The sequence below is a fragment of the Phoenix dactylifera genome, chromosome 1 (assembly GCF_051530095.1).
Source record: "Phoenix dactylifera cultivar Ajwa chromosome 1, Ajwa_hap1_PhDact_Kaust_v1.1, whole genome shotgun sequence".
Lineage (NCBI taxonomy): Eukaryota > Viridiplantae > Streptophyta > Magnoliopsida > Arecales > Arecaceae > Phoenix > Phoenix dactylifera.
In genome coordinates, this window is record NC_143190.1 from 57873914 (window position 1) to 57886717 (window position 12804).

Consider the following 12804-nt stretch of genomic DNA (forward strand, 5'->3'; position numbering starts at 1 on the left):
TTATCTGGTTATTCTAATAAGGTGTTACACAAAAATTGATCCATCATGTCAACTATTTCAACTACATCTACTGGTCTTTTGGATTTGGGCACCATGCGTGGACCTATAGAACCTAGAACTTGAAAACTCTATCTAGGGTCCTGCAGCCACTTTGAAATCTCTGCAAAAACCATTTCCACACCTGCTAGCTTAGTACCTCTTTTTGCTTTTTGTTTTTTTTTTTTGGGTGTGTGTTTCTGTGTATATGTGTGTGCGGATGTCCACTTCCCTGCCTATATTTCCACAAAACCACAACCATAAATAAGTTTCCTCCAACTATTTGGGATGGATTTACATGCTATTACTTCCCTGTCATCTACTTCCTTATTACAAAAGTACTTCCAATTTTTCAGTAAAGGCAGTATTCTTCTTTGAGAGTTTGACATGTCACGAAGTTATAAACCCACATTCTCAATTTTTTGCAAATCTCCGCATCAATTACAAATATGAATAGTAAACACCTTCGGCTACAGGTCATTTCGCTATGGCCTTATTATGGTCGGCCAGGTAAGGAAAGATAAGTATAGGACGAGCAGGAAAAGTAGACAGGGAATTGAAAAGCACGACTTCCAAGAGGCTTAAGCAGTATATGCAAAATGAAAATTATTAATTGCAAAGATCCCATTCCTATCTTTACAATTAGCATTCTCAACATTACTATATGTAGCTGAAATAGCTGCAACATGTACTTTATATTTCTATTCTAATCAATAAGTTGATTCTCCTTCCATGATTAAACTCAATTCTTGACTAAAATTCCTATATTTGGTAAGTAAATATAGCTGCAACATGTTTGGTAAGTAAAGATTCCTATATTTGGAAAACAGAATTTTTTTTTTGCTTCACAATCAAGATACTAACCAATAATACCAATATTTTCTTGATTTCTCTCGATCATCACTGATCCCTGAAGCTCTTTTATGCCCTCCAAGCTCTCCACTTTACGTCTTTTAATCCTGCATATGCATGTAGGAAACAAGAACAAGCATAACCCTAAATGTCAAAACCAAAATGATGCAAAATACTTAATTAGAAAAGTAGTAACTATTAGATTTTTTAAACATGATGCAAAAAATAATATGAATCCCCAGAAAGAAACATTCATACACTGCCACCCCAATAATTAAGCCATCCAGTGTGTACTATGACTAAAGCAACTCTATTCAGCATTCAATTTGCAGATCGCTGTCCCCTGATTTAAAGACTCCAACCAGAAAAATGAATCATCAAATCATATGACTATTTCAAATCTGACCCTTAAAAATGTTGACAATAAATGAAGTAATGTGGACCGATGTGCTGATAATATTGGTAGCCACAAATGCTTATGGAGCCTAATAGTTGCAACCCACAGGAAAATGCCCTAAAGTAAGAAGGTTGTGTTGGGAACCCGCCCATGCCGCTGATATTTCAAAACAAAAATCAGATGGCAGCGGAAAGGGGGCATGTGCGGGATCAACGTTCATCGCATGAACGTTGTTTCGAGACCTTTTGTAATTAGGTAAGAATTAAAACTTTTAAAACCATTAGGAAAATCAGATCTTCACCTTGCGCGGGTAGATGATCACCGCAAATCTGAATTCGTGGTTTTGGAAGAGGGTTCGATTGAAGTCGTTCAAACGTCCGGCCTCTACGGGTATCCACACGAAGTAGAGGACCGATCAAAACTTTCTTGTCTTCCCGGGGTGCTAGCTCCCTTGCAAAGACTTCTTTTGATGGCTGATCTCCTCTCTTTTAATCAACCCTTGATTGTGCTTGAGAGGAGGAAGAAGAAGGATGAAGAAGAGGAAGAAGATGAGCCCCTACGCAGCCTTCTTCTGTTCCTTGCGTTGGATGAAGGAAGGGAAGGGGAGGAGGCCGCCAACACTTGGAGATCTTCTTCCCTTGCTTGCGGCTGCAACTAAGGAGAGGGAGAGGGTGGCCACGGCACAAGGAGGAGAGGCTTCAATCTTGAGGGGGGCCGGCCCTAGTCCTCCTTTTAAAAGGAGTGGAGCTCCTAACAATTAGGAGCTCCATGATAACTTACCAAAGAGGGGGCGCCGGCCCCCTCTCTTCATGTCGCCCTAGCCAAGTGGAGAGGGGCTGATGCCCCTCTTACTTGGTTACTCTCTCATAGTTTAATCCTAATCTAATTAGGATTTAGCCAAATTGGGTTCAATCTATGCTAGTCCTAATCCAATTAGGACTTGAATGATCCATGACTCAATTGAACTCTTCAATCCTAATCCAATTAGGAGTTATGTTGATTCATTAGATTAATAATTAATTTAGACTTAAGGAATTCTAATCCAATTAGGATGTATTTAATTTTAGTCCTAATCCAATTAGGACTCTATTTGAATCCGAAGTCCTAATCCAATTAGGATTTCTAGGAATCCTACTCCAGGTAGGAATCCAATTTTAATTCAAAATTCCTAATCTCATTAGGATTGTAGGAATCCTATTCCAAGTAGGAATTCCAGTCCTACTCCAACTAGGATTCCCAGTCCTAATCAAATTAGGACTCTAGGAATCCTACCCGAAGTAGGACTCTTGTTTCAAGTCCAATTAATTAATTCCCTTTATTCCTTCTTCAACTTCATATCAATCAAATTGATTACTTGTGATTCTTAATCACGATTTCAACCATCAGATCGGTCAATACTTCTAGTGTGTGTGACCCCATAGGTTCTATTCTGACTGGTAGTGAGATATATTGTGATCTCTATCACTATATCACTGAAAACTCCTTTCAATGGGTTGGAACGATTCCAACTCAACTCATTAGGGTTTATCGATCATCAAGATAATCCCTATGAGTCCCACCATCCACCAGTGACACCTAGCAGCATGTAGTGGCTACCCAGCAGAATAGAATGATGAACCTCTAGGTGCAGTTAACGTGTGATACAGTCCTACTATCGTGGATCCCTACAGGACGGAGGTCATGGACAACTCGTCAAACCCCATCGTCTGTCATATGTCAAGATTTATTTGACTCGAGTTCGATAGTGGAAAACTCTTTCTCCACTTTATATTACTGCCCTGGCCAAGGTCTTAGAACTCAGTCTAACAAATCACATAGGATCACTCCTCTTCTATCAAGGTCGATAGATTCTTTATAGGTGCATACCCTACTCCTACAGTGAACTTACTGCAGCCAATCTACACTGCATGGACCCATATGGCTAGAGACCATGTATGTGTGCAGTCAAACTACAATAACCTCACTGTGAGTGGCCGAAGCACCGCAGGTCAAAGGACCAGTCACACTACTGCAACATCAAGCAAGTCACTGACGAGTAGATAGACATCCAAGTGACTTCTTGTCTTGGTCACGCTCAGTACCCTTGTTCTCTAACAAGCACCTGCACTATCACTTCAGTGTCCCTACACTGTGGACTCAAGTCTCGTCCATCCAGAAGGAAAGTGATCTGTGCACTGATCGGATCGATCACCGTCCTCGTGATGATCCATTGATCAGGAGCATTTAGAAATTAATCACCAATGATACATGGCTCAAATTCTCAACTCTTGAGAATATGTATCATCATCTTATTAATTTCTTGGACGATTCATAGACACATAAATAATATGAATGAAAAGATGTCTTTTATTTATTCAATAATAAATAGTCAAGTACAAAATTATGTCCCTAGAATTAACAATGTGTCAGCCAGATTGGCTTCTAGGGCATACATCTAACAATCTCCCACTTGCACTAAAGCCAATCAGTCATATATCTAAGCCCCATCTTCTCAAGGTGGGCTTCAGTCTTTTGCTGACTTAGCTGCTTAGTGAACGGGTCTGCCACGTTATCCGCGGAGTCTACTCTCTGCACCTCTACATCATAGTCGCGTATGAAATGGAAGCGCCGCTCTATGTGCTTGGACTTCTGATGAGACCATGGCTCCATAGCTAGTGCTATGGTGCTAATGTTATCGCAGTAAAGTGTTATGGCATCTAATGACATTACACCTAACTCTGCAATTAACTTTTAATCAGAAGGTTTCCACTGCACCCTTAGATACGGCTTAACATTCAGCTTCTAAGGTAGAATCTATAATGATCGGTTGTTTGGAACTCTTCCAATTTACTGAATCACAATTGCACATGTTCTGATGTAGACTTTCTATCATCAATATGTGTGCATCCTTCTACCTTTAACTCTGATCTTCCCCCAAAGACCAAGAATAAATCTATAGTTCTTCTCAAGTACTTAAGAATATTCTTCACAGCTGTCCAGTGTTCTTAACATGGATTCGACTGATATCTGCTTGTGACATTCACAGCAAGGGCTATATCAGGTCGTGTACATAGCATGGCATACATGAGGCTTCCTATTGCCGATGCATAGGGAATCTTGCTCATGCGTTGAATCTCTTCAGATGTGTTGGGGCACATCTTCTTGGAGAGATGAATTCCATGCCTAAGGGGTAAGAGACCCCTCTTGGAGTTTTCCATGCTGAACCTCTTCAGCACCTCCTTTATGTACATCTTCTGTGAAAGGCCAAGCATCCTTTTAGATCTATCTCTATGGACCTTTATTCCCAAAATATAGGATGCTTCCCCAAGGTCTTTCATGGAGAATGCTTTTGACAACCAGACCTTGACCAAGGTTAGCATGGGAATATCATTCCCAATCAGGAGAATGTCATCTATGTATAGTACGAGAAAAACGACAGCACTCCCACTAACCTTTTTGTAAACACACGGTTCCTCTTCGTTTTTGATGAAATCAAACGTTTTGATTGCGTCATCGAAACGAGTGTTCCAACTCTGAGATGCTTGCTTTAGTCCATAGATGGACCTTTGCAGCTTGCAGACCTTGTGATCTCCATCACTGGAAGTGAAACCCAAAGGCTGTTCCATATAGATATCTTCATCAAGATATCCATTCAGGAAAGCAGTTTTCACATCCATCTGCCAGATTTCATAATCATGAAATGCTGCAATGGCAAGCAATGTTCGGATGGATTTTAGCATGGCTACAGGTGAAAATGTCTCCTGATAGTCAATGCCTTCGCGCTGACTATACCCTTTCGCCACAAGCCTTGCCTTATAGGTCTCTACCTCTCCATCCGAACCTATCTTCCTTTTGTAGATCCATTTGCATCCAATAGGTACAATACCTTCTGGTGGGTCTACTAAGGTCCAGACTTGGTTGGAATGCATGGAGTCTAACTCTGACTTCATAGCTTCCAGCCATTTCTCAGAATCGATATCAGATATCGCCTCATCGTAGGTTTTGGGATCCTGTATGTGATCCCTATCTCCCACTAGGAACATTTCCTCGGTATCCTCTTCTAGTATACCTAAGTATCTATCGGGAGGATGGGAGACCCTACTAGATCTACGAGGTGGTCGAGGGACATCCTGTACTGGCTCTTTATGAATGGGTTCTATAGGATCCATGACTCGTTGCTTTTCAGAGACTTTCTCTTCAAGCTCAATTTTCCTCCCACTGCCTCTATCAAGGATAAACTGATTTTCCAAGAAGATGGCATGACGGCTCACAAACACATTGTGATCCTCTGAGACGTAAAAATTGTATCCTAATGACTCTTTAGGATATCCTATAAAACGAGCACTTATGGTCCTAGCCTCTAGTTTGTCCGCCTGTAGTCTCTTGACGTGGGCCGGACACCCCCAAATCTTGAGATGACCCAGACTTGGTTTCTTACCATACCATATCTCATACGGTGTGGTAGGAACGGATTTAGAGGAAACTCTATTCAATAAATAAATTGCTGTGAGTAAGGCATCTCCCCAAAGGAACATAGGTAAATCAGTGAAGCTCATCATGGACCTGACCATATCCAATAGGGTCCGATTCCTTCTCTCTGACACCCCGTTGAGTTGAGGTGTACCCGGAGGTGTCCATTGTGAGACTATGCCGTTTTTTTTGAGATAGTCCCGAAATTTTCCACTAAGGTATTCTCCTCCTCGATCTGATCGAAGAGCCTTAAGAGGTTTTCCAGTTTGTTTTTCTACTTCATTCTTGAACTCTTTGAACTTTTCAAAAGATTCAGACTTGTGTCTCATAAGATACACATACCCATACCGTGAATAATCATCGGTAAAGGTAATGAAGTAAGAATAACGTCCCCTGGCTAGCACATCGAATGGGCCACATACATCTGTATGTACTAGGGTAAGTATTTCAGTGGTCCTCTCCCCATGTCCTACAAAGGGCAGTCTAGCCATTTTTTCTTGAAGACAGGACTCGCAAACTGGATATGACTCGGAAGTCAATGAGCCGAGAAGCCCATCTTTATCCATTTTGTTCATTCTGTCTTCTCCAATATGGCCAAGTCTGAGGTGCCACAAATATCTTTGGTTTATCTCATCTCTGGATCTTTTGGATCATTTGGCACTCACTTCTTGCTCGGTAACATTCACAGATACATCCATATGTAAATGATAGAGACTGTCAATCATAAAACCACGTGCGACTATTTTATTTCTTAAATAAATAGAACAGCAGTCTTTGTCAAATGTAAAAACATGACCTTCCTGTGCTAGACATGAAACAGAAATCAAATTTCTGCTAACAACAGGTACATAATAGCAGTCTCTAAGTATTAAACTAAATCCAGACGGTAGTCGCAGATGGTAGATGCCCACAGCCACAGCAGCAACTTTTGCCCCGTTGCCAACCCGAAGGGTTACCGCACCTTCCGCCAGCCTTCTACTTTCCTTTAGACCCTGCATGGTAGTGCACAAATGAGCACTAGAATCAGAATCTATAACCCAACTAGAAGTAGAAGAAACTGTTAGATTAGTTTCAATTATGAGCAAGTCTATACCTTCTGAAGGTGTGTCACCTTTCTTGTTCTTCAGGCTCTCGAGGTATGAAGGATAGTTTCTCTTCTAGTGGCCTTCGACATTGCAGTGGAAACATTTTCTTTTATCGTTAGCCTTTTTCTTTTGAACTTCCTTCTTTGGCTTCTTGTCTTTCTTCTGCTTCTTAGCAGGCTTCTTTTTCTTCCAAGTAGACTTTCTCTTGGAACCAGAAGTCAACTCAGCAGCAAGGACATTGCCCCTTGAACCTTTCAAGGCTCCCTCAGCAGTTACCAACATGTTGATTAGTTCAGTCTTAGTGCATTCAATCTTATTCATGTGGTAGTTTACTATAAACTGACCAAATGAATCAGGAAGTGACTGTAGGATCAAATCCACTTGTAATTCCTTGTGCATGTCCATACCGAGCTTCTCAAGCTCCTCTAGGTCCTTGATCATGGTCAGACCGTGATCATGGACAGACTGCCCTTCGCGCATCTTCGCTTTGAAAAGTCTCTTGGACACTTCAAAACGAGCTGTGCGACTCTGCTCACCATACAACTCTTGCAGGTGTGCCAGTATGTCCCTAGTAGTCTTCATATTTTCATGCTGGCATTGGAGTTCATTAGACATGGATGCCATCATATAGCATTTTACTCTAATGTCATCATCCAACCACTTTTTATGCATCTTACGCTGAACATCAGTAGGACGTGTTGGTAGTGTGGGGATATCTGAATCGAGTATGTAGCCTATTTTCTCACAGTCCAAAATAATTTTGAGGTTTCTAAGCCAGTCCTTGTAATTGGTTCCGGTCAGTCGGTTGGTCTCAAGAATACGGGTCAAAGGGTTTGAAGCCGACATTGTATCTGCAGAGAGTAAAGATTCTAGTTAGACTTTTGTACCTGATCCTAATATGTTCTAAGGTCTTTTAGAACAAATGTAACTCCCACTATTTTCTCGAATTCCTTACACTCCCCTGGTAGGAAAACGGAAATCCTACGCGACTAGGGTTTCTAGTAGGTACTGCGGTCCCATCGATTTACATGCCACCTCACCTAACAGTTATTGGTGACACATAGATGGATGAGTGTACAACTCTTGTACAATGCTTCTCAAGCATGTTGCAGTGTAACTTGGTCTCTAAGCCATGAAGACCTCACCTAACAGTTATTGGTCCCATTTCTTAGTTAAGTCAGACCCACCGTATAACCGTAGGAATAAAGTCGTCATTGGGTCCTCACCTAACAGTTATTGGTGCCCAACCCCACCTTTACCCTACAACATCTCATGTCTATAGAGAGGTCCAGCCCCCCGATGCAATTTGACCACTGTGTCCAGCCGAGACAAATCAACATCAGAAAGGCCTTAGCAGCTCTACTACAGTGGAAGACCTATTGACTTAATATTGGTTAATCAGGTCTTAGTGTTTGCAACTTGAGCCCTTCATAAGAGGTAATCGAACAATTGGCCAGGTAAGCAGGTGGGAGGCTCCCCTTACTCAGAGAGTAAGGTCCTAATTAAGTAACCACCTTTCATGATTTCCTAGATACCAATTAGATCAATTAATCTAATATGACTTGCTCATGTCGGTTCACTCTCGACTTGATTGAGGAGGTTTTGATTTAGGTCTCAATTGGGTTTGCTACATCACATGTAAACCTATCTACCCGACTCGCATTCACATCACATGCAAACGGTACATCACAGGCAGTTATAATCGCAGCATCAAATAAAGTTAAACTTTAAATAGGTGATGATCATGGATTCTAATTAGGTCATATTACAAGCACATGCACATCAATCGATCAAGTGGTCTTCAACTCTTGAATTGATTCCAAGCCTCCTTGATTCGATCCTTGATCAACTCTTGATCCCATCGCCATCAACGGCTTAGATCACCTTTCATCTCATGCCTTTGCTTCAACTTGATCGTTGATGTACATCACATCACAGAAATACAACCAGATGTAAAATAAAAATAAAAATAAATTACATCTCCTTTTAGGAGGCACGCAGGCCTCTCAAAACATCAAATGAGATGCATGCAAGCATCTGAAAAATTACATGACATCGCAGATCACATCGCAGGTCATTATATTTGATACTAAAAGGGGTTGAATCCTATGATCATCACCGTATGCAACAATTATAATTTTCAGATCTGAAAACTAACTGATTATATCATGACATAGGTCGCTGATCATGCTAATCATGATTCTAAACTTTGTAATCTCATTAACAACGCAATTAGAATCATCTTTTTATCACATAAAAATCAGCATGCAAAAAATCAGCACCCTTGAAAAATCTGCATGCAGAATTTTTCAGCATGCATGATCATTTAATTTTCAGATCTAATAAGCCTTTAAATATTTAATTCTTAACTTAATCTACGAAGCCTAGGCTCTGATACCACTGTTGGGAACCCGCCCATGCCGCTGATATTTCAAAACAAAAATCAGATGGCAGTGGAAAGGGGGCATGTGCGGGATCAACGTTCATCGCATGAACGTTGTTTCGAGACCTTTCGTAATTAGGTAAGAATTAAAACTTTTAAAACCATTAGGAAGATCAGATCTTCACCTTGCGCAGGTAGATGAGCACCGCAAATCTGAATTCGTGGTTTTGGAAGAGGGTTCGATTGAAGCCGTTCAAACGTCCAGCCTCTACGGGTATCCACACGAAGTAGAGGACCAATCAAAGCTTTCTTGTCTTCCCGGGGTGCTAGCTCCCTTGCAAAGACTTCTTTTGATGGCTGATCTCCTCTCTTTCAATCAACCCTTGATTGTGCTTGAGAGGAGGAAGAAGAAGGATGAAGAAGAGGAAGAAGATGAGCCCCTACGCAGCCTTCTTCTGTTCCTTGCGTTGGATGAAGGAAGGGAAGGGGAGGAGGCCGCCAACACTTGGAGATCTTCTTCCCTTGCTTGCGGCTGCAACTAAGGAGAGGGAGAGGGTGGCCACGGCACAAGGAGGAGAGGCTTCAATCTTGAGGGGGGCCGGCCCTAGTCCTCCTTTTAAAAGGAGTGGAGCTCCTAACAATTAGGAGCTCCATGATAACTTACCAAAGAGGGGGCGCCGGCCCCCTCTCTTCATGTCGCCCTAGCCAAGTGGAGAGGGGCTGATGCCCCTCTTACTTGGTTAACCTAATCCTCTTCCAAAGAGGATTAGGTTCCTCTCTCATGGTTTAATCCTAATCTAATTAGGATTTAGCCAAATTGGGTTCAATCTATGCTAGTCCTAATCCAATTAGGACTTGAATGATCCATGACTCAATTGAACTCTTCAATCCTAATCCAATTAGGAGTCATGTTGATTCATTAGATTAATAATTAATTTAGACTTAAGGAATCCTAATCCAATTAGGATGTATTTAATTTTAGTCCTAATCCAATTAGGACTCTATTTGAATCCGAAGTCCTAATCCAATTAGGATTTCTAGGAATCCTACTCCAGGTAGGAATCCAATTTTAATTCAAAATTCCTAATCTCATTAGGATTGTAGGAATCCTATTCCAAGTAGGAATCCCAGTCCTACTCCAACTAGGATTCCCAGTTCTAATCCAATTAGGACTCTAGGAATCCTACCCGAAGTAGGACTCTTATTTCAAGTCCAATTAATTAATTCCCTTTATTCCTTCTTCAACTTCTTATCAATCAAATTGATTACTTGTGATTCTTAATCACGATTTCAACCATCGGATCGGTCAATACTTCTAGTGTGTGTGACCCCATAGGTTCTATTCTGACTGGTAGTGAGATATATTGTGATCTCTATCACTATATCACTGAAAACTCCTTTCAATAGGTTGGAACGATTCCAACTCAACTCATTAGGGTTTATCGATCATCAAGATAATCCCTATGAGTCCCACCATCCACCAGTGACACCTAGCAGCATGTAGTGGCTACCCAGCAGAATAGAATGATGAACCTCTAGGTGCAGTTAACGTGTGATACAGTCCTACTATCGTGGATCCCTACAGGACGGAGGTCATGGACAACTCGTCAAACCCCATCGTCTGTCATATGTCAAGATTTATTTGACTCGAGTTCGATAGTGGAAAACTCTTTCTCCACTTTATATTACTGCCCTGGCCAAGGTCTTAGAACTCAGTCTAACAAATCACATAGGATCACTCCTCTTCTATCAAGGTTGATAGATTCCTTATAGGTGCATACCCTACTCCTACAGTGAACTTACTGCAGCCAATCTACACTGCATGGACCCATATGGCTAGAGACCATGTATGTGTGCAGTCAAACTACAATAACCTCACTGTGAGTGGCCGAAGCACCGCAGGTCAAAGGACCAGTCACACTACTGCAACATCAAGCAAGTCACTGACGAGTGGATAGACATCCAAGTGACTTCTTGTCTTGGTCACGCTCAGTACCCTTGTTCTCTAACAAGCACCTGCACTATCACTTCAGTGTCCCTACACTGTGGATTCAAGTCTCGTCCATCCAGAAGGAAAGTGATATGTGCACTGATCGGATCGATCACCGTCCTCGTGATGATCCATTGATCAGGAGCATTTAGAAATTAATCACCAATGATACATGGCTCAAATTCTCAACTCTTGAGAATATGTATCATCATCTTATTAATTTCTTGGACGATTCATAGACACATAAATAATATGAATGAAAAGATGCCTTTTATTTATTCAATAATAAATAGTCAAGTACAAAATTATGTCCCTAGAATTAACAATGTGTCAGCCAGATTGGCTTCTAGGGCATACATCTAACAGGTTGTATGGTATTGTACAGCTTGATTCAAATATGGTAAGCAACAATGACGAGATAATTTTTTCAGAATAATTATAAAAAGATCATAAGAGTATGCAATAGAAGCGGGACTCCAAAGGCACATAAAGCAACACATCTTCCTCTTAACAAGAAAACTATGTCCAGTGCTACAAAAAGGAAATAAGCAAGGTGGCTAAGGCCAATAGACTGCCTATAAGCACTTTGACATTCCTGAATTTTACACTCAATGAAAGGGTTATTGCCCCAACCCTACATTAGCTAAATGATGGCAATGATCTAGATGATTGGTTTGACTTGACTGATTGAACATGCATGACATCATGACTCCATAGTGTCATTCGACTCATTCATAAGTATTATACAACCTGATCAAATTTGGGTAGTGGATATTTTTTTTGAGATCAGAATAGGCTGTGGAATATGAAAAAAAATGTAACAAATAGTATGCAGCTTCATAACCTATACACATTCATCTGTTTTTGTAATACATAAAGATGTCATTAGGAAAAAAGAAAACCAGCACAAAAAAAAGATGCAATTGGAAAGGCCAGCAGTAAGCAAGTCCTATCAACAGCTAACCTCATGCTTCCTGGTGGTATAGTTTATCACAGTACAGTATCACTGAAGGCATTTCCAGGAAAAGCTGTCTGCTGAGGAGCCTTTTAGATAAGATTTCTAAGTAGAACAAACACAAACCTGGCATTCAAGAAATTTATGAAAATCAACTTACTAGAAATTTATGAAAATGATGTAGAACAAACAGAGATCCAGGAAAGAACAAACTCAAACCTAGAAATGAAAAGGAAAAAACCAAAGAAAAGCAATGGTTGAAGATAATTAATTCTTCAATCAAATAACAATTGAAGATTTTGATTTTTGAAGTTCCAAACCATATAAAGACCAAACATTCTAGTTCCAAAGAGCATGACAACAAGACACAACACCATAGCGATCACTAAATAACAAAGATCTGCTAACTACGTAATGGAATCCCATAATTCCTCGAGTACTAAACACAGGTTTAAGGTACAATCAAAAACTTTGTTCCATTACAATGTCAACCCTCAGTTACAAGAAGCACAAAATTTGTAAGAACAGTGAAACATACAAATTGCAACCAGAGCCATTTCAGTAGTCTCCTAACTTAATCCACTGGACCAGCTTCAGTATGGTGACTAAGTGTCAAAAATGTACCTTAATAGTTGCAGAATCAGATTTCACCACTTG